Genomic DNA, 22,127 nt, shown 5'->3' with positions numbered 1-22,127 from the left:
ACTGGAAATGGAGCCCAGGCAACTCTGCGCACGAGCGTCCTGCCGGTGACGAACACATCCCTGCATCATTCCTGCCGGAGCTCCCTTTCCCAAGTAGCACTACACCTCCCAAGGACATTCCTCATATAGAGCCTGGTCGCCCATCTTCTCCCCGGACCCTGCTCGACGTGTGGGGCCTTATCGAGAGCCTGACCGGCCAGAAGGAGATGATTCACGGACCTGCACCCGCTCCTCCCTGCACCCCGGAGGGCTCAGGAGCTCGTCTCCTTGCTCCGTTGGCTGTGGGCGTACTGGGAGGCGTCTCCCTGCCGCATCACTCACCAGAGGCCAGCGGTGCGGCCAGAGAATGCAGACGGGGAAAGAAAGGCAAACCCACACCCAAAGTCCCGTCCAGAGAGGACTCTCCCACCCCCGCAGAAGAGTGAGGCCCTCGGATCGTGCTCAGACCCGGTCACGCACCCCATGCTCTCCAGGAACTTCCCAGCAGAGCCAGCCCTCGAGAGCTCGGCTGCTCAGCGCGATCCAGGTGAACACCGTGGCCCCGGGCACACTGCAGGCCCCGCCTTTTTCCAGGAGGCTGCACCAGCCACACCGCCGAGAGGAACTCGCTCCTCGCCGGAACACTTGGTGGGTCACACAGGGCGTGCCGCACGCAGAGTGTGCCTGGGCGTCTTCACGCATGTGCCTCAGAGCCTACTTCAGAGCCACAGCCCCAGAGATGGCCGCGGCTTCTTGTTCTTCCTCTTGGTCGCTTGGGCCCTCCCGCTGGCATAAGGGCCGTTGCCAACGCTCGTGAGGCCCGGAGGCGGGCTGTCCGTGCTGGAATGGCCGAGCCGGTCATGCTCCTGTTCAGGCAGCTTGCCGTGTCTCCCTCCTCCGTGGCTGGACTGGTGAATCACGACTGCGCCGGCAGGCAGGGCAGACTGGGTCTTCCGGAGGTCGAAGGTCGGCTTCGGCCGCTTCTGCTCTTGGAGGCGTCTCCACTGCTCTAAGCTGATTCCTTCGACCTCTGGGTCCCCCGTGGACACCTGCGACCCAGGAGCTCTGCGGCTGGCGACTCCCGCAGGCTCCCCGGGGCCGGCGGGGTCAGGCTCCCCGGGGTGTGTGGGGTCAGCCGTGAGGGGGGCCGCTGCCCCTCCCCCAGCACCCCCTTGCCACGCACCCTCCCGCGAGTAGAAGAGCACGTAGGCGCTCTGGCTCAGGGCAGCACTCTGGTCACAGGCGCTCACCTTGGCATCGTCCATCTTATACCACTGGCTGTTGCCCGCTCGCACGTAAGAAAAGTAGTGTCCTCGCTCACAGCTCCACTCGGAGTGCACCAGCACGGCATAGAGCACGTAGCCCAGTGGCCCTGCCTTCCGCTCAGACGTGTAGGGCTGCAGGCCGAGGCACTGGGGATAGCGCACTTCCTGAGCCCTTTTGGCCCCGCTCACCTGTGTCAACCGCTTCAGCACCAGCACCACGACCTGGGACGTGCTGTGCAAAGTCAACCTCTTGGTGGCAGGCACCTTCCGGAGACAAACGCCACAGTCATAGGCGTTTTCAGCGTCCAGCTTCTCGGGCTTCACCAGCTCTCTCAGAGCTTGTTCCACACTCTGAGCCGCCGTGATATCCAGGCTGATGTCCAGATAAGGGGCAAACGTGTCCGAGACTCCGAGGCGGTGGACACACTGGATCTGAGACCTCCAAGTCCCGCCGAAGATCTGCCGGATGAGGGTGGTGTCCTCGGAGGGATGGCCCGACGGCTGCGATGCACTCAAGCACCCTTGCTGCATGGCATTCAGAGTGAATATCAGAAACTCGTGGGCATCGTCCTGCTGGTGTCTGTGGAAGCCCACCGGCAGGTGCTTGCGGGGCCAGATCACCTCTCCCGGGTGAAGGAGGGCTCGGGTCCAGTGAGCTCGCACGGCACAGAGCGTGCAGGAGGTGCTGGCCGGACAGAGGGTGGCGTGCTGCTGGGACACCATCCAGCCGGCCAGGGGCGGCGTGTGGCTCAGACACTGCAGCGCTGCATTCACGTGGCAGGTGTTCCCCAGATTCTGAAGCCCAGCCCCGACCCCCCACGGCCCCCTGCAACTCAGGGCGACTTGGTGGCCAGGCGCCAGCCCTGCTGACCCAGGAGCCAAGTCACCCCGCTGGGGCCGCCCGACCACCGGCGACGGCCCCTCACGGACACAGGGTTCCCGAAGGGCATCCGCACCAGCGGCGCTGGGCCGACAACCTTGCCCTCCGGGGAAGACGTTGAAGGGAGACGGACATGCACCTCCCCCGTGCGCAGAAGCAGCCCCCGGGTCTCTGCAAACAAGGCCCACGCGTCTTTCCATCTCCTACCTGCCTCTGCACAACGAAGCCTCCTTCCCTCAGAGGGTGCTTCTCTGAGAAAGGGCCTGGGCCCCGCCCCCTCGGGCCTTTCATGGCTTTCCCACAGCCCCACCCCCGCACGCGCAAGCTCCTCATTGGCTGAGGCGTCCCAGGGCGTGCTCACTCCCACTCCCGACATCCCACCACCGACACTTTTCTCCGGGAATTCCCCATGACGAAGCCCCGCACGCACTTCCGATCTGGCCCTGCACCAAAGGGCTCAGGATGCAAATGATTCCAAGGGCCTTTGGCCTTCCAGACTTGCCTGCTAGACAGTCACTGCAGGGCTTCCAAGTTCAGCACACACATGCGGGCTGGGGAGGAATTCCGTGGGCTCGCCTTTCAGATCCTAACACACTTGTGGAAACACATGTCTGCCCACCTACCCTCTCCCCTTGAGGGCTCTCCCCACCCCAGTCCCCTGCCTGAGGACAACCCCTCCCCAGACAACAAGAAACCCTTGCCTCAACTTTGCTCCCGACTGAGGTCCACTCCAATTTCTGTGCTTTCTCATGAGCCACTCTTCTAGCCATCAGGGTCCTGCCACCAAAACATGCCGCGACTGTAGCACATATGCTTTTCTCCCTTCAGGGCCGGAGGTCATGTTCCAAGGCGAGCTCCTTCAGAAAGACACAGGCTCGCTGAAACTTTGGATTCATTTCTTCAGCTCCTTTTCAACCTTAGTTGTCTTGTTTATTATTTCTTTCTTTTTTTGGGGGGGGTATTCGTTCATTTTTTATTTTTTATTTTTTTATATTTTCCTTTCATTTTATTTATTTATTTATTTTTTTCTTGTTATTATTCTCTGTTTCTACCTTAATTACACTAGTTGACTTCTAGAGTCATCTTTCCAATGTAGGGGCTCAAAACGCACTATAACGTAAGGTATAAAGAGATTTCCCTCCTGGAGGAGGATGACTGTTGCTTTCCTTCTTGGCGTGTGACATGTATGTTTGTTTGCTCTGCCGACCTGGATATTGTGCTTGCCTTCCAACACTACGGGCGTTCCACAGTCCATGGGTTTGCCATAGCTGATGTGGTGATTCCGTTGATCCTTACTAGGAAAAGACGGTCCTGGCCCCGCTTTCTTCCTTAGCCTATTGCACCCCTCCCACCTCCCGCTGCCCCATCCCATCCCAGGACCCCACTGCTTTGTGCTTTATGACGCACGTGCTCACACACTTGCTGTCCTTTTGCCTCCTTCCTATGGCACAGAGAAGGCAGATCAGCCAGTATTTGTCTCTCTTTTCAACGGATTTCCCCCAGCATCAGGCGACATTCCCCTTCCCTCTGCCACGCCATTCCAATCACTGTTCTTCTCCTTCTTCAACTTCTTCACCTCCTTCTTCTTCTCCTTCTTCTGCTCCTTGTTCTTCTTCTTCATCTTCTTCTTCAGAGGGTGTAGATGGGGCAAGGAGTAAGATCATTTGAGGCGATGGGGCAGAGGAAGACTGGTGGTGATACTGAGGGCGGCCTGTGGGTGGCTCGACTTCCTCGTCCAGGGCACGCTTGTTTGTGTTCTTGGGCGAAGGTACTGCTCATCATTCTTTTTCCTCTCTGCGTGTGGTGGGCACGGTGCTTTGTAGGTAACCGTGCGGGGGGAAAAAGCCAGCGGAACGTTCTCTGTTCCTTGCCAAGCCGACTAGCGCGGTCAGGAGCCACACTTGTCCCTCTAGGTCCGAGATGCTAAATCGCTAATTCCAGGCCCACCGTTTTGGGTTTGAAGCCGGCAACCAAGAGAAAGAAAGAAACCGCAAGAGGGGATTGATAAGGGTCCTCGGGCGCCCCTCCACCAGGTCACGGGATCACGAGGCAGGCGGGAAAGCAGCTAGGAGAGGACAGTTTCCCCACCGCCCCAGACACTTCAGAGGCCGGCCGCGTCTCATGGCGTCCACCCGCTTTTGTCCAGGGCCAAGCTGGACGAGACAACTGACTGACAGGTAGGATGGGCAGAGTCGGATGTCCAGTTGTCTTGCTCTCACAATCTAGGGCGGGCTTGGGTCTTTCCTCAGTGCGGGGAGGACCTTTGCTTTCAGAAAGCAATGGTTGCATGACCCATCTCCACTTAGGCCCCTGTGCCATGCTGGTGGAGAAGTTTCTTTGGGACTCCATGGGTCGCCTTTCTCCCCTTGGCCTTCGTGTTGGTGCCGGTGGTGCTGGTGCTGGTGCTTGTGGCACGGTGAATCACTTGTCCCGTTTGGCACTTGGAGGTTCTGCAGCAGACTCCGTGCACTGGAAATGGAGCCCAGGCAACTCTGGCACGAGCGTCCTGCCGGTGACGAACACATCCCTGCGTCATTCCTGCCGGAGGTCCCTTTCCCAAGTAGCACTACACCTCCCAAGGACATTCCACATATAGAGCCTGGTCGCCCATCTTCTCCCCGGACCCTGCTCGACGTGTGGGGCGTTATCGAGAGCCTGACCGGCCAGAAGGAGATGATTCACGGACCTGCACCCGCTCCTCCCTGCACCCCGGAGGGCTCAGGAGCTCGTCTCCTTGCTCCGTTGGCTGTGGGCGTACTGGGAGGCGTCTCCCTGCCGCATTACTCACCAGAGGCCAGCGGTGCGGCCAGAGAATGCAGACGGGGAAAGAAAGGCAAACCCACACCCAAAGTCCCGTCCAGAGAGGACTCTCCCACCCCCGCAGAAGAGTGAGGCCCTCGGATCGTGCTCAGACCCGGTCACGCACCCCATGCTCTCCAGGAACTTCCCAGCAGAGCCAGCCCTCGAGAGCTCGGCTGCTCAGCGCGATCCAGGTGAACACCGTGGCCCCGGGCACACTGCAGGCCCCGCCTTTTTCCAGGAGGCTGCACCAGCCACACCGCCGAGAGGAACTCGCTCCTCGCCGGAACACTTGGTGGGTCACACAGGGCGTGCCGCACGCAGAGTGTGCCTGGGCGTCTTCACGCATGTGCCTCAGAGCCTACCTCAGAGCCACAGCCCCAGAGATGGCCGCGGCTTCTTGTTCTTCCTCTTGGTCGCTCGGGCCCTCCCGCTGGCATAAGGGCCGTTGCCAACGCTCGTGAGGCCCGGAGGCGGGCTGTCCATGCTGGAATGGCCGAGCCGGTCATGCTCCTGTTCAGGCAGCTTGCCGTGTCTCCCTCCTCCGTGGCTGGACTGGTGAATCACGACTGCGCCGGCAGGCAGGGCTGACTGGGTCTTCCGGAGGTCGAAGGTCGGCTTCGGCCGCTTCTGCTCTTGGAGGCGTCTCCACTGCTCTAAGCTGATTCCTTCGACCTCTGGGTCCCCCGTGGACACCTGCGACCCAGGAGCTCTGCGGCTGGCGACTCCCGCAGGCTCCCCGGGGCCGGCGGGGTCAGGCTCCCCGGGGTGTGTGAGGTCAGCCGTGAGGGGGGCCGCTGCCCCTCCCCCAGCACCCCCTTGCCACGCACCCTCCCGGGAGTAGAAGAGCACGTAGGCGCTCTGGCTCAGGGCAGCACTCTCGTCACAGGCGCTCACCTTGGCATCGTCCATCTTATACCACTGGCTGTTGCCCGCTCGCACGTAAGAAAAGTAGTGTCCTCGCTCACAGCTCCACCCGGAGTGCACCAGCACGGCATAGAGCACGTAGCCCAGTGGCCCTGCCTTCCGCTCAGACGTGTAGGGCTGCAGGCCGAGGCACTGGGGATAGCGCACTTCCTGAGCCCTTTTGGCCCCGCTCACCTGTGTCAACCGCTTCAGCACCAGCACCAGGACCTGGGACGTGCTGTGCAAAGTCAACCTCTTGGTGGCAGGCACCTTCCGGAGACAAACGCCACAGTCATAGGCGTTTTCAGCGTCCAGCTTCTCGGGCTTCACCAGCTCTCTCAGAGCTTGTTCCACACTCTGAGCCGCCGTGATATCCAGGCTGATGTCCAGATAAGGGGCAAACGTGTCCGAGACTCCGAGGCGGTGGACACACTGGATCTGAGACCTCCAAGTCCCGCCGAAGATCTGCCGGATGAGGGTGGTGTCCTCGGAGGGATGGCCCGACGGCTGCGATGCACTCAAGCACCCTTGCTGCATGGCATTCAGAGTGAATATCAGAAACTCGTGGGCATCGTCCTGCTGGTGTCTGTGGAAGCCCGCCAGCAGGTGCTTGCGGGGCCAGATCACCTCTCCCGGGTGAAGGAGGGCTCGGGTCCAGTGAGCTCGCACGGCACAGAGCGTGCAGGAGGTGCTGGCCGGACAGAGGGTGGCGTGCTGCTGGGACACCATCCAGCCGGCCAGGGGCGGCGTGTGGCTCAGACACTGCAGCGCTGCATTCACGTGGCAGGTGTTCCCCAGATTCTGAAGCCCAGCCCCGACCCCCCACGGCCCCCTGCAACTCAGGGCGACTTGGTGGCCAGGCGCCAGCCCTGCTGACCCAGGAGCCAAGTCACCCCGCTGGGGCCGCCCGACCACCGGCGACGGCCCCTCACGGACACAGGGTTCCCGAAGGGCATCCGCACCAGCGGCGCTGGGCCGACAACCTTGCCCTCCGGGGAAGACGTTGAAGGGAGACGGACATGCACCTCCCCCGTGCGCAGAAGCAGCCCCCGGGTCTCTGCAAACAAGGCCCACGCGTCTTTCCATCTCCTACCTGCCTCTGCACAACGAAGCCTCCTTCCCTCAGAGGGTGCTTCTCTGAGAAAGGGCCTGGGCCCCGCCCCCTCGGGCCTTTCATGGCTTTCCCACAGCCCCACCCCCGCACGCGCAAGCTCCTCATTGGCTGAGGCGTCCCAGGGCGTGCTCACTCCCACTCCCGACATCCCACCACCGACACTTTTCTCCGGGAATTCCCCATGACGAAGCCCCGCACGCACTTCCGATCTGGCCCTGCACCAAAGGGCTCAGGATGCAAATGATTCCAAGGGCCTTTGGCCTTCCAGACTTGCCTGCTAGACAGTCACTGCAGGACTTCCAATTTCAGCACACACATGCGGGCTGGGGAGGAATTCCGTGGGCTCGCCCTTCAGATCCTAACACACTTGTGGAAACACATGTCTGCCCACCTCCCCTCTCCCCTTGAGGGCTCTCCCCACCCCAGTCCCCTGCCTGAGGACAACCCCTCCCCAGACAACAAGAAACCCTTGCCTCAACTTTGCTCCCGACTGAGGTCCACTCCAATTTCTGTGCTTTCTCATGAGCCACTCTTCTAGCGTTCAGGGTCCTGCCACCAAAACATGCCGCGACTGTAGCACATATGATTTTCTCCCTTCAGGGCCGGAGGTCATGTTCCAAAGCGAGCTCCTTCAGAAAGACACAGGCTCGCTGAAACTTTGGATTCATTTCTTCAGCTCCTTTTCAACCTTAGTTGTCTTGTTTATTATTTCTTTCTTTTTTTTGGGGGGGGGTATTCGTTCATTTTTTATTTTTTATTTTTTTTTCGTATTTTCTGTTCATTTTCTTTCTTTATTTATTTTTTGCTTGTTATTATTCTCTGTTTCTACCTTAATTACACTAGTTGACTTCTAGAGTCATCTTTCCAATGTAGGGGCTCAAAACGCACTATAACGTAAGGTATAAAGAGATTTCCCTCCTGGAGGAGGATGACTGTTGCTTTCCTTCTTGGCGTGTGACATGTCTGTTTGTTTGCTCTGCCGACCTGGATATTGTGCTTGCCTTCCAACACTACGGGCGTTCCACAGTCCATGGGTTTGCCATAGCTGATGTGGTGATTCCGTTGATCCTTACTAGGAAAAGACGGTCCTGACCCCGCTTTCTTCCTTAGCCTATTGCACCCCTCCCACCTCCCGCTGCCCCATCCCATCCCAGGACCCCACTGCTTTGTGCTTTATGACACACGTGCTCACACACTTGCTGTCCTTTTGCCTCCTTCCTATGGCACAGAGAAGGCAGATCAGCCAGTATTTGTCTCTCTTTTCAACGGATTTCCCCCAGCATCAGGCGACATTCCCCTTCCCTCTGCCATGCCATTCCAATCACTGTTCTTCTCCTTCTTCAACTTCTTCACCTCCTTCTCCTTCTCCTTCTTCTGCTCCTTCTTCTTCTTCTTCGTCTTCTTCTTCAGAGGGTGTAGAAGGGGCAAGGAGTAAGTTCATTTGAGGCGATGGGGCAGAGGAAGACTGGTGGTGATACTGAGGACGGCCTGTGGGTGGCTCGACTTCCTCGTCCAGGGCACGCTTGTTTGTGTTCTTGGGCAAAGATACTGCTCATCATTCTTCTTCCTCTCTGCGTGTGGTGGGCACGGTGCTTTGTAGGTAACCGTGCGGGGGGAAAAAGCCAGCGGAACGTTCTCTGTTCCTTGCCAAGCCGACTAGCGCGGTCAGGAGCCACACTTGTCCCTCTAGGTCCGAGATGCTAAATCGCTAATTCCAGGTCCACCGTTTTGGGTTTGAAGCCGGCAACCAAGAGAAAGAGAGAAACTGCAAGAGGGGATTGATAAGGGTCCTCGGGCGCCCCTCCACCAGGTCACGGGATCACGAGGCAGGCGGGAAAGCAGCTAGGAGACGACAGTTTCCCCACCGCCCCAGACACTTCAGAGGCCGGCCGCGTCTCATGGCGTCCACCCGCTTTTGTCCGGGGCCAAGCTGGACGAGACAACTGACTGACAGATAGGATGGGCAGAGTCGGATGTCTAGTTGTCTTGCTCTCACAATCTAGGGCGGGCTTGGGTCTTTCCTCAGTGCGGGGAGGACCTTTGCTTTCAGAAAGCAATGGTTGCATGACCCATCTCCACTCAGGCCCCTGTGCCATGCTGGTGGAGAAGTTTCTTTGGGACTCCATGGGTCGCCTTTCTCCCCTTGGCCTTCGTGTTGGTGCCGGTGGTGCTGGTGCTGGTGCTCGTGGCACGGTGAATCACTTGTCCCGTTTGGCACTTGGAGGTTCTGCAGCAGACTCCTTGCACTGGAAATGGAGCCCAGGCAACTCTGGCACGAGCGTCCTGCCGGTGACGAACACATCCCTGCGTCATTCCTGCCGGAGGTCCCTTTCCCAAGTAGCACTACACCTCCCAAGGACATTCCACATATAGAGCCTGGTCGCCCATCTTCTCCCCGGACCCTGCTCGACGTGTGGGGCGTTTTCGAGAGCCTGACCGGCCAGAAGGAGATGATTCACGGACCTGCACCCGCTCCTCCCTGCACCCCGGAGGGCTCAGGAGCTCGTCTCCTTGCTCCGTTGGCTGTGGGCGTACTGGGAGGCGTCTCCCTGCCGCATCACTCACCAGAGGCCAGCGGTGCGGCCAGAGAATGCAGACGGGGAAAGAAAGGCAAACCCACACCCAAAGTCCCGTCCAGAGAGGACTCTCCCACCCCCGCAGAAGAGTGAGGCCCTCGGATCGTGCTCAGACCCGGTCACGCACCCCATGCTCTCCAGGAACTTCCCAGCAGAGCCAGCCCTCGAGAGCTCGGCTGCTCAGCGCGATCCAGGTGAACACCGTGGCCCCGGGCACACTGCAGGCCCCGCCTTTTTCCAGGAGGCTGCACCAGCCACACCGCCGAGAGGAACTCGCTCCTCGCCGGAACACTTGGTGGGTCACACAGGGCGTGCCGCACGCAGAGTGTGCCTGGGCGTCTTCACGCATGTGCCTCAGAGCCTACTTCAGAGCCACAGCCCCAGAGATGGCCGCGGCTTCTTGTTCTTCCTCTTGGTCGCTCGGGCCCTCCCGCTGGCATAAGGGCCGTTGCCAACGCTCGTGAGGCCCGGAGGCGGGCTGTCCATGCTGGAATGGCCGAGCCGGTCATGCTCCTGTTCAGGCAGCTTGCCGTGTCTCCCTCCTCCGTGGTTGGACTGGTGAATCACGACTGCGCTGGCAGGCAAGGCTGACTGGGTCTTCCGGAGGTCGAAGGTCGGCTTCGGCCGCTTCTGCTCTTGGAGGCGTCTCCACTGCTCTAAGCTGATTCCTTCGACCTCTGTGTCCCCCGTGGACACCTGTGACCCAGGAGCTCTGCGGCTGGCGTCTCCCGCAGGCTCCCCGGGGCCGGCGGGGTCAGGCTCCCCGGGGTGTGTGGGGTCAGCCGTGAGGGGGGCCGCTGCCCCTCCCCCAGCACCCCCTTGCCACGCACCCTCCTGGGAGTAGAAGAGCACGTAGGCGCTCTGGCTCAGGGCAGCACTCTCGTCACAGGCGCTCACCTTGGCATCGTCCATCTTATACCACTGGCTGTTGCCCGCTCGCACGTAAGAAAAGTAGTGTCCTCGCTCACAGCTCCACCCGGAGTGCACCAGCACGGCATAGAGCACGTAGGCCAGTGGCCCTGCCTTCCGCTCAGACGTGTAGGGCTGCAGGCCGAGGCACTGGGGATAGCGCACTTCCTGAGCCCTTTTGGCCCCGCTCACCTGTGTCAACCGCTTCAGCACCAGCACCAGGACCTGGGACGTGCTGTGCAAAGTCAACCTCTTGGTGGCAGGCACCTTCCGGAGAAAAACGCCACAGTCATAGGCGTTTGCAGCGTCCAGCTTCTCAGGCTTCACCAGCTCTCTCAGAGCTTGTTCCACACTCAGAGCCGCCGTGATATCCAGGCTGATGTCCAGATAAGGGAGAAACGTGTCCGAGACTCCGAGGCGGTGGACACACTGGATCTGAGACCTCCAAGTCCCGCTGAAGATCTGCCGGATGAGGGTGGTGTCCTCGGAGGGATGGCCCGACGGCTGCGATGCACTCAAGCACCCTTGCTGCATGGCATTCAGAGTGAATATCAGAAACTCGTGGGCATCGTCCTGCTGGTGTCTGTGGAAGCCCGCCAGCAGGTGCTTGCGGGGCCAGATCACCTCTCCCGGGTGAAGGAGGGTCAGGTCCAGTGAGCTCGCTCGGCACAGAGCGTGCAGGAGGTGCTGGCCGGACAGAGGGTGGCGTGCTGCTGGGACACCATCCAGCCGGCCAGGGGCGGCGTGTGGCTCAGACACTGCAGCGCTGCATTCACGTGGCAGGTGTTCCCCAGATTCTGAAGCCCAGCCCCGACCCCCCACGGCCCCCTGCAACTCAGGGCGACTTGGTGGCCAGGCGCCAGCCCTGCTGACCCAGGAGCCAAGTCACCCCGCTGGGGCCGCCCGACCACCGGCGACGGCCCCTCACGGACACAGGGTTCCCGAAGGGCATCCGCACCAGCGGCGCTGGGCCGACAACCTTGCCCTCCGGGGAAGACGTTGAAGGGAGCCGGACATGCACCTCCCCCGTGCGCAGAAGCAGTCCCCGGGTCTCTGCAAACAAGGCCCACGCGTCTTTCCATCTCCTACCTGCCTCTGCACAACCAAGCCTCCTTCCCTCAGAGGGTGCTTCTCTGAGAAAGGGCCTGGGCCCCGCCCCCTCGGGCCTTTCATGGCTTTCCCACAGCCCCACCCCCGCACGCGCAAGCTCCTCATTGGCTGAGGCGTCCCAGGGCGTGCTCACTCCCACTCCCGACATCCCACCACCGACACTTTTCTCCGGGAATTCCCCATGACGAAGCCCCGCACGCACTTCCGATCTGGCCCTGCACCAAAGGGCTCAGGATGCAAATGATTCCAAGGGCCTTTGGCCTTCCAGACTTGCCTGCTAGACAGTCACTGCAGGGCTTCCAAGTTCAGCACACACATGCGGGCTGGGGAGGAATTCCGTGGGCTCGCCCTTCAGATCCTAACACACTTGTGGAAACACATGTCTGCCCACCTACCCTCTCCCCTTGAGGGCTCTCCCCACCCCAGTCCCCTGCCTGAGGACAACCCCTCCCCAGACAACAAGAAACCCTTGCCTCAACTTTGCTCTCGACTGAGGTCCATTCCAATTTCTGTGCTTTCTCATGAGCCACTCTTCTAGCGTTCAGGGTCCTGCCACCAAAACATGCCGCGACTGTAGCACATATGATTTTCTCCCTTCAGGGCCGGAGGTCATGTTCCAAAGCGAGCTCCTTCAGAAAGCCACAGGCTCGCTGAAACTTTGGATTCATTTCCTCAGCTCCTTTTCAACCTTAGTTGTCTTGTTTATTATTTCTTTCTTTTTTTGGGGGGGGTATTCGTTCATTTTTTATTTTTTATTTTTTTTTTCGTATTTTCTGTTCATTTTCTTTCTTTATTTATTTTTTGCTTGTTATTATTCTCTGTTTCTACCTTAATTACACTAGTTGACTTCTAGAGTCATCTTTCCAATGTAGGGGCTCAAAACGCACTATAACGTAAGGTATAAAGAGATTTCCCTCCTGGAGGAGGATGACTGTTGCTTTCCTTCTTGGCGTGTGACATGTATGTTTGTTTGCTCTGCCGACCTGGATATTGTGCTTGCCTTCCAACACTACGGGCGTTCCACAGTCCATGGGTTTGCCATAGCTGATGTGGTGATTCCGTTGTTCCTTACTAGGAAAAGACGGTCCTGGCCCCGCTTTCTTCCTTAGCCTATTGCACCCCTCCCACCTGCCGCTGCCCCATCCCATCCCAGGACCCCACTGCTTTGTGCTTTATGACGCACGTGCTCACACACTTGCTGTCCTTTTGCCTCCTTCCTATGGCACAGAGAAGGCAGATCAGCCAGTATTTGTCTCTCTTTTCAACGGATTTCCCCCAGCATCAGGCGACATTCCCCTTCCCTCTGCCACGCCATTCCAATCACTGTTCTTCTTCTTCTTCAACTTCTTCACCTCCTTCTCCTTCTCCTTCTTCTGCTCCTTCTTCTTCTTCTTCGTCTTCTTCTTCAGAGGGTGTAGATGGGGCAAGGAGTAAGTTCATTTGAGGCGATGGGGCAGAGGAAGACTGGTGGTGATACTGAGGGCGGCCTGTGGGTGGCTCGACTTCCTCGTCCAGGGCACGCTTGTTTGTGTTCTTGGGCGAAGGTACTGCTCATCATTCTTTTTCCTCTCTGCGTGTGGTGGGCATGGTGCTTTGTAGGTAACCGTGCGGGACAAAAAGCCAGCGGAACGTTCTCTGTTCCTTGCCAAGCCGACTAGCGCGGTCAGGAGCCACACTTGTCCCTCTAGGTCCGAGATGCTAAATCGCTAATTCCAGGTCCACCGTTATGGGTTTGAAGCCGGCAACCAAGAGAAAGAAAGAAACCGCAAGAGGGGATTGATAAGGGTCCTCAGGCGCCCCTCCACCAGGTCACGGAATCACGAGGCAGGCGGGAAAGCAGCTAGGAGACGACAGTTTCCCCACCGCCCCAGACACTTCAGAGGCCGGCCGCGTCTCATAGCGTCCACCCGCTTTTGTCCGGGGCCAAGCTGGACGAGACAACTGACTGACAGGTAGGATGGGCAGAGTCGGATGTCCAGTTGTCTTGCTCTCACAATCTAGGGCGGGCTTGGGTCTTTCCTCAGTGCGGGGAGGACCTTTGCTTTCAGAAAGCAATGGTTGCATGACCCATCTCCACTTAGGCCCCTGTGCCATGCTGGTGGAGAAGTTTCTTTGGGACTCCATGGGTCGCCTTTCTCCCCTTGGCCTTCGTGTTGGTGCCGGTGGTGCTGGTGCTGGTGCTCGTGGCACGGTGAATCACTTGTCCCGTTCGGCACTTGGAGGTTCTGCAGCAGACTCCTTGCACTGGAAATGGAGCCCAGGCAACTCTGGCACGAGCATCCTGCCGGTGACGAACACATCCCTGCGTCATTCCTGCCGGAGCTCCCTTTCCCAAGTAGCACTACACCTCCCAAGGACATTCCACATATAGAGCCTGGTCGCCCATCTTCTCCCCGGACCCTGCTCGACGTGTGGGGCGTTATCGAGAGCCTGACCGGCTAGAAGGAGATGATTCACGGACCTGCACCCGCTCCTCCCTGCACCCTGGAGGGCTCAGGAGATCGTCTCCTTGCTCCGTTGGCTGTGGGCGTACTGGGAGGCGTCTCCCTGCCGCATCACTCACCAGAGGCCAGCGGTGCGGCCAGAGAATGCAGACGGGGAAAGAAAGGCAAACCCACACCCAAAGTCCCGTCCAGAGAGGACTCTCCCACCCCCGCAGAAGAGTGAGGCCCTCGGATCGTGCTCAGACCCGGTCACGCACCCCATGCTCTCCAGGAACTTCCCAGCAGAGCCAGCCCTCGAGAGCTCGGCTGCTCAGCGCGATCCAGGTGAACACCGTGGCCCCGGGCACACTGCAGGCCCCGCCTTTTTCCAGGAGGCTGCACCAGCCACACCGCCGAGAGGAACTCGCTCCTCGCCGGAACACTTGGTGGGTCACACAGGGCGTGCCGCACGCAGAGTGTGCCTGGGCGTCTTCACGCATGTGCCTCAGAGCCTACCTCAGAGCCACAGCCCCAGAGATGGCCGCGGCTTCTTGTTCTTCCTCTTGGTCGCTCGGGCCCTCCCGCTGGCATAAGGGCCGTTGCCAACGCTCGTGAGGCCCGGAGGCGGGCTGTCCATGCTGGAATGGCCGAGCCGGTCATGCTCCTGTTCAGGCAGCTTGCCGTGTCTCCCTCCTCCGTGGCTGGACTGGTGAATCACGACTGCGCCGGCAGGCAGGGCTGACTGGGTCTTCCGGAGGTCGAAGGTCGGCTTCGGCCGCTTCTGCTCTTGGAGGCGTCTCCACTGCTCTAAGCTGATTCCTTCGACCTCTGGGTCCCCCGTGGACACCTGCGACCCAGGAGCTCTGCGGCTGGCGACTCCCGCAGGCTCCCCGGGGCCGGCGGGGTCAGGCTCCCCGGGGTGTGTGAGGTCAGCCGTGAGGGGGGCCGCTGCCCCTCCCCCAGCACCCCCTTGCCACGCACCCTCCCGGGAGTAGAAGAGCACGTAGGCGCTCTGGCTCAGGGCAGCACTCTCGTCACAGGCGCTCACCTTGGCATCGTCCATCTTATACCACTGGCTGTTGCCCGCTCGCACGTAAGAAAAGTAGTGTCCTCGCTCACAGCTCCACCCGGAGTGCACCAGCACGGCATAGAGCACGTAGCCCAGTGGCCCTGCCTTCCGCTCAGACGTGTAGGGCTGCAGGCCGAGGCACTGGGGATAGCGCACTTCCTGAGCCCTTTTGGCCCCGCTCACCTGTGTCAACCGCTTCAGCACCAGCACCAGGACCTGGGACGTGCTGTGCAAAGTCAACCTCTTGGTGGCAGGCACCTTCCGGAGACAAACGCCACAGTCATAGGCGTTTTCAGCGTCCAGCTTCTCGGGCTTCACCAGCTCTCTCAGAGCTTGTTCCACACTCTGAGCCGCCGTGATATCCAGGCTGATGTCCAGATAAGGGGCAAACGTGTCCGAGACTCCGAGGCGGTGGACACACTGGATCTGAGACCTCCAAGTCCCGCCGAAGATCTGCCGGATGAGGGTGGTGTCCTCGGAGGGATGGCCCGACGGCTGCGATGCACTCAAGCACCCTTGCTGCATGGCATTCAGAGTGAATATCAGAAACTCGTGGGCATCGTCCTGCTGGTGTCTGTGGAAGCCCGCCAGCAGGTGCTTGCGGGGCCAGATCACCTCTCCCGGGTGAAGGAGGGCTCGGGTCCAGTGAGCTCGCACGGCACAGAGCGTGCAGGAGGTGCTGGCCGGACAGAGGGTGGCGTGCTGCTGGGACACCATCCAGCCGGCCAGGGGCGGCGTGTGGCTCAGACACTGCAGCGCTGCATTCACGTGGCAGGTGTTCCCCAGATTCTGAAGCCCAGCCCCGACCCCCCACGGCCCCCTGCAACTCAGGGCGACTTGGTGGCCAGGCGCCAGCCCTGCTGACCCAGGAGCCAAGTCACCCCGCTGGGGCCGCCCGACCACCGGCGACGGCCCCTCACGGACACAGGGTTCCCGAAGGGCATCCGCACCAGCGGCGCTGGGCCGACAACCTTGCCCTCCGGGGAAGACGTTGAAGGGAGACGGACATGCACCTCCCCCGTGCGCAGAAGCAGCCCCCGGGTCTCTGCAAACAAGGCCCACGCGTCTTTCCATCTCCTACCTGCCTCTGCACAACGAAGCCTCCTTCCCTCAGAGGGTGCTTCTCTGAGAAAGGGCCTGGGCCCCGCCCCCTCGGGCCTTTCATGGCTTTCCCACAGCCCCACCCCCGCACGCGCAAGCTCCTCATTGGCTGAGGCGTCCCAGGGCGTGCTCACTCCCACTCCCGACATCCCACCACCGACACTTTTCTCCGGGAATTCCCCATGACGAAGCCCCGCACGCACTTCCGATCTGGCCCTGCACCAAAGGGCTCAGGATGCAAATGATTCCAAGGGCCTTTGGCCTTCCAGACTTGCCTGCTAGACAGTCACTGCAGGACTTCCAATTTCAGCACACACATGCGGGCTGGGGAGGAATTCCGTGGGCTCGCCCTTCAGATCCTAACACACTTGTGGAAACACATGTCTGCCCACCTCCCCTCTCCCCTTGAGGGCTCTCCCCACCCCAGTCCCCTGCCTGAGGACAACCCCTCCCCAGACAACAAGAAACCCTTGCCTCAACTTTGCTCCCGACTGAGGTCCACTCCAATTTCTGTGCTTTCTCATGAGCCACTCTTCTAGCGTTCAGGGTCCTGCCACCAAAACATGCCGCGACTGTAGCACATATGATTTTCTCCCTTCAGGGCCGGAGGTCATGTTCCAAAGCGAGCTCCTTCAGAAAGACACAGGCTCGCTGAAACTTTGGATTCATTTCTTCAGCTCCTTTTCAACCTTAGTTGTCTTGTTTATTATTTCTTTCTTTTTTTTGGGGGGGGGTATTCGTTCATTTTTTATTTTTTATTTTTTTTTCGTATTTTCTGTTCATTTTCTTTCTTTATTTATTTTTTGCTTGTTATTATTCTCTGTTTCTACCTTAATTACACTAGTTGACTTCTAGAGTCATCTTTCCAATGTAGGGGCTCAAAACGCACTATAACGTAAGGTATAAAGAGATTTCCCTCCTGGAGGAGGATGACTGTTGCTTTCCTTCTTGGCGTGTGACATGTCTGTTTGTTTGCTCTGCCGACCTGGATATTGTGCTTGCCTTCCAACACTACGGGCGTTCCACAGTCCATGGGTTTGCCATAGCTGATGTGGTGATTCCGTTGATCCTTACTAGGAAAAGACGGTCCTGACCCCGCTTTCTTCCTTAGCCTATTGCACCCCTCCCACCTCCCGCTGCCCCATCCCATCCCAGGACCCCACTGCTTTGTGCTTTATGACACACGTGCTCACACACTTGCTGTCCTTTTGCCTCCTTCCTATGGCACAGAGAAGGCAGATCAGCCAGTATTTGTCTCTCTTTTCAACGGATTTCCCCCAGCATCAGGCGACATTCCCCTTCCCTCTGCCATGCCATTCCAATCACTGTTCTTCTCCTTCTTCAACTTCTTCACCTCCTTCTCCTTCTCCTTCTTCTGCTCCTTCTTCTTCTTCTTCGTCTTCTTCTTCAGAGGGTGTAGAAGGGGCAAGGAGTAAGTTCATTTGAGGCGATGGGGCAGAGGAAGACTGGTGGTGATACTGAGGACGGCCTGTGGGTGGCTCGACTTCCTCGTCCAGGGCACGCTTGTTTGTGTTCTTGGGCAAAGATACTGCTCATCATTCTTCTTCCTCTCTGCGTGTGGTGGGCACGGTGCTTTGTAGGTAACCGTGCGGGGGGAAAAAGCCAGCGGAACGTTCTCTGTTCCTTGCCAAGCCGACTAGCGCGGTCAGGAGCCACACTTGTCCCTCTAGGTCCGAGATGCTAAATCGCTAATTCCAGGTCCACCGTTTTGGGTTTGAAGCCGGCAACCAAGAGAAAGAGAGAAACTGCAAGAGGGGATTGATAAGGGTCCTCGGGCGCCCCTCCACCAGGTCACGGGATCACGAGGCAGGCGGGAAAGCAGCTAGGAGACGACAGTTTCCCCACCGCCCCAGACACTTCAGAGGCCGGCCGCGTCTCATGGCGTCCACCCGCTTTTGTCCGGGGCCAAGCTGGACGAGACAACTGACTGACAGGTAGGATGGGCAGAGTCGGATGTCCAGTTGTCTTGCTCTCACAATCTAGGGCGGGCTTGGGTCTTTCCTCAGTGCGGGGAGGACCTTTGCTTTCAGAAAGCAATGGTTGCATGACCCATCTCCACTTAGGCCCCTGTGCCATGCTGGTGGAGAAGTTTCTTTGGGACTCCATGGGTCGCCTTTCTCCCCTTGGCCTTCGTGTTGGTGCCGGTGGTGCTGGTGCTGGTGCTCGTGGCACGGTGAATCACTTGTCCCGTTTGGCACTTGGAGGTTCTGCAGCAGACTCCTTGCACTGGAAATGGAGCCCAGGCAACTCTGGCACGAGCGTCCTGCCGGTGACGAACACATCCCTGAGTCATTCCTGCCGGAGGTCCCTTTCCCAAGTAGCACTACACCTCCCAAGGACATTCCACATATAGAGCCTGGTCGCCCATCTTCTCCCCGGACCCTGCTCGACGTGTGGGGCGTTTTCGAGAGCCTGACCGGCCAGAAGGAGATGATTCACGGACCTGCACCCGCTCCTCCCTGCACCCCGGAGGGCTCAGGAGCTCGTCTCCTTGCTCCGTTGGCTGTGGGCGTACTGGGAGGCGTCTCCCTGCCGCATCACTCACCAGAGGCCAGCGGTGCGGCCAGAGAATGCAGACGGGGAAAGAAAGGCAAACCCACACCCAAAGTCCCGTCCAGAGAGGACTCTCCCACCCCCGCAGAAGAGTGAGGCCCTCGGATCGTGCTCAGACCCGGTCACGCACCCCATGCTCTCCAGGAACTTCCCAGCAGAGCCAGCCCTCGAGAGCTCGGCTGCTCAGCGCGATCCAGGTGAACACCGTGGCCCCGGGCACACTGCAGGCCCCGCCTTTTTCCAGGAGGCTGCACCAGCCACACCGCCGAGAGGAACTCGCTCCTCGCCGGAACACTTGGTGGGTCACACAGGGCGTGCCGCACGCAGAGTGTGCCTGGGCGTCTTCACGCATGTGCCTCAGAGCCTACTTCAGAGCCACAGCCCCAGAGATGGCCGCGGCTTCTTGTTCTTCCTCTTGGTCGCTCGGGCCCTCCCGCTGGCATAAGGGCCGTTGCCAACGCTCGTGAGGCCCGGAGGCGGGCTGTCCATGCTGGAATGGCCGAGCCGGTCATGCTCCTGTTCAGGCAGCTTGCCGTGTCTCCCTCCTCCGTGGTTGGACTGGTGAATCACGACTGCGCTGGCAGGCAAGGCTGACTGGGTCTTCCGGAGGTCGAAGGTCGGCTTCGGCCGCTTCTGCTCTTGGAGGCGTCTCCACTGCTCTAAGCTGATTCCTTCGACCTCTGTGTCCCCCGTGGACACCTGTGACCCAGGAGCTCTGCGGCTGGCGTCTCCCGCAGGCTCCCCGGGGCCGGCGGGGTCAGGCTCCCCGGGGTGTGTGGGGTCAGCCGTGAGGGGGGCCGCTGCCCCTCCCCCAGCACCCCCTTGCCACGCACCCTCCCGGGAGTAGAAGAGCACGTAGGCGCTCTGGCTCAGGGCAGCACTCTCGTCACAGGCGCTCACCTTGGCATCGTCCATCTTATACCACTGGCTGTTGCCCACTCGCACGTAAGAAAAGTAGTGTCCTCGCTCACAGCTCCACCCGGAGTGCACCAGCACGGCATAGAGCACGTAGGCCAGTGGCCCTGCCTTCCGCTCAGACGTGTAGGGCTGCAGGCCGAGGCACTGGGGATAGCGCACTTCCTGAGCCCTTTTGGCCCCGCTCACCTGTGTCAACCGCTTCAGCACCAGCACCAGGACCTGGGACGTGCTGTGCAAAGTCAACCTCTTGGTGGCAGGCACCTTCCGGAGAAAAACGCCACAGTCATAGGCGTTTGCAGCGTCCAGCTTCTCAGGCTTCACCAGCTCTCTCAGAGCTTGTTCCACACTCAGAGCCGCCGTGATATCCAGGCTGATGTCCAGATAAGGGAGAAACGTGTCCGAGACTCCGAGGCGGTGGACACACTGGATCTGAGACCTCCAAGTCCCGCTGAAGATCTGCCGGATGAGGGTGGTGTCCTCGGAGGGATGGCCCGACGGCTGCGATGCACTCAAGCACCCTTGCTGCATGGCATTCAGAGTGAATATCAGAAACTCGTGGGCATCGTCCTGCTGGTGTCTGTGGAAGCCCGCCAGCAGGTGCTTGCGGGGCCAGATCACCTCTCCCGGGTGAAGGAGGGTCAGGTCCAGTGAGCTCGCTCGGCACAGAGCGTGCAGGAGGTGCTGGCCGGACAGAGGGTGGCGTGCTGCTGGGACACCATCCAGCCGGCCAGGGGCGGCGTGTGGCTCAGACACTGCAGCGCTGCATTCACGTGGCAGGTGTTCCCCAGATTCTGAAGCCCAGCCCCGACCCCCCACGGCCCCCTGCAACTCAGGGCGACTTGGTGGCCAGGCGCCAGCCCTGCTGACCCAGGAGCCAAGTCACCCCGCTGGGGCCGCCCGACCACCGGCGACGGCCCCTCACGGACACAGGGTTCCCGAAGGGCATCCGCACCAGCGGCGCTGGGCCGACAACCTTGCCCTCCGGGGAAGACGTTGAAGGGAGCCGGACATGCACCTCCCCCGTGCGCAGAAGCAGTCCCCGGGTCTCTGCAAACAAGGCCCACGCGTCTTTCCATCTCCTACCTGCCTCTGCACAACCAAGCCTCCTTCCCTCAGAGGGTGCTTCTCTGAGAAAGGGCCTGGGCCCCGCCCCCTCGGGCCTTTCATGGCTTTCCCACAGCCCCACCCCCGCACGCGCAAGCTCCTCATTGGCTGAGGCGTCCCAGGGCGTGCTCACTCCCACTCCCGACATCCCACCACCGACACTTTTCTCCGGGAATTCCCCATGACGAAGCCCCGCACGCACTTCCGATCTGGCCCTGCACCAAAGGGCTCAGGATGCAAATGATTCCAAGGGCCTTTGGCCTTCCAGACTTGCCTGCTAGACAGTCACTGCAGGGCTTCCAAGTTCAGCACACACATGCGGGCTGGGGAGGAATTCCGTGGGCTCGCCCTTCAGATCCTAACACACTTGTGGAAACACATGTCTGCCCACCTACCCTCTCCCCTTGAGGGCTCTCCCCACCCCAGTCCCCTGCCTGAGGACAACCCCTCCCCAGACAACAAGAAACCCTTGCCTCAACTTTGCTCTCGACTGAGGTCCATTCCAATTTCTGTGCTTTCTCATGAGCCACTCTTCTAGCGTTCAGGGTCCTGCCACCAAAACATGCCGCGACTGTAGCACATATGATTTTCTCCCTTCAGGGCCGGAGGTCATGTTCCAAAGCGAGCTCCTTCAGAAAGCCACAGGCTCGCTGAAACTTTGGATTCATTTCCTCAGCTCCTTTTCAACCTTAGTTGTCTTGTTTATTATTTCTTTCTTTTTTTGGGGGGGGTATTCGTTCATTTTTTATTTTTTATTTTTTTTTTCGTATTTTCTGTTCATTTTCTTTCTTTATTTATTTTTTGCTTGTTATTATTCTCTGTTTCTACCTTAATTACACTAGTTGACTTCTAGAGTCATCTTTCCAATGTAGGGGCTCAAAACGCACTATAACGTAAGGTATAAAGAGATTTCCCTCCTGGAGGAGGATGACTGTTGCTTTCCTTCTTGGCGTGTGACATGTATGTTTGTTTGCTCTGCCGACCTGGATATTGTGCTTGCCTTCCAACACTACGGGCGTTCCACAGTCCATGGGTTTGCCATAGCTGATGTGGTGATTCCGTTGTTCCTTACTAGGAAAAGACGGTCCTGGCCCCGCTTTCTTCCTTAGCCTATTGCACCCCTCCCACCTGCCGCTGCCCCATCCCATCCCAGGACCCCACTGCTTTGTGCTTTATGACGCACGTGCTCACACACTTGCTGTCCTTTTGCCTCCTTCCTATGGCACAGAGAAGGCAGATCAGCCAGTATTTGTCTCTCTTTTCAACGGATTTCCCCCAGCATCAGGCGACATTCCCCTTCCCTCTGCCACGCCATTCCAATCACTGTTCTTCTTCTTCTTCAACTTCTTCACCTCCTTCTCCTTCTCCTTCTTCTGCTCCTTCTTCTTCTTCTTCGTCTT

The sequence above is a fragment of the Cervus elaphus genome, chromosome 18 (genome assembly GCF_910594005.1).
Source record: "Cervus elaphus chromosome 18, mCerEla1.1, whole genome shotgun sequence".
In the NCBI taxonomy this organism is placed as follows: Eukaryota; Metazoa; Chordata; class Mammalia; order Artiodactyla; family Cervidae; genus Cervus; species Cervus elaphus.
Note: the sequence above shows the minus strand (reverse complement) of the source record.